Genomic DNA, 467 nt, shown 5'->3' on the forward strand with positions numbered 1-467 from the left:
TGTGGGTTCTGTGAGTTCTGTGTGTCACTGTGTGGGTTCTGTGAGTCACTCTGTGGGTTCTGTGAGTTCTGTGTGTCACTGTGTGGGTTCTGTGAGTCACTCTGTGAGTTCTGTGTGTCACTGTGTGGGTTCTGTGAGTTCTGTGTGTCACTCTGTGGGTTCTGTGAGTTCTGTGTGTCACTGTGTGGGTTCTGTGAGTTCTGTGGGTTCTGTGCATCACTCTGTGGGTTCTGTGGGTTCTCCTCTAGCTGAGAGGAGGAACACTGTAGATCTTTCTTTGACAGCCTCTTAGCTTTTGCTGTGTTGGCTCTAGTCTCCGTGTTCTTCCTTTTGACAGACGACTGTAGAAACACGTCGTCGTCCATCACACAGTCGTCCTGGAGGACAGACTCAGCCACACTGGTTGCTGTGTGTCCTGGCTGCTCCTGTCCTTCAGCCTGAACACTGAGCTCCTCCTGATGCCTCTG

This window comes from Seriola lalandi, unplaced genomic scaffold (genome assembly GCF_002814215.2).
Source record: "Seriola lalandi dorsalis isolate HSWRI2012SDOR001 ecotype SW California unplaced genomic scaffold, Sedor1 jcf7180002054316, whole genome shotgun sequence".
NCBI classification, from domain to species: domain Eukaryota; kingdom Metazoa; phylum Chordata; class Actinopteri; order Carangiformes; family Carangidae; genus Seriola; species Seriola lalandi.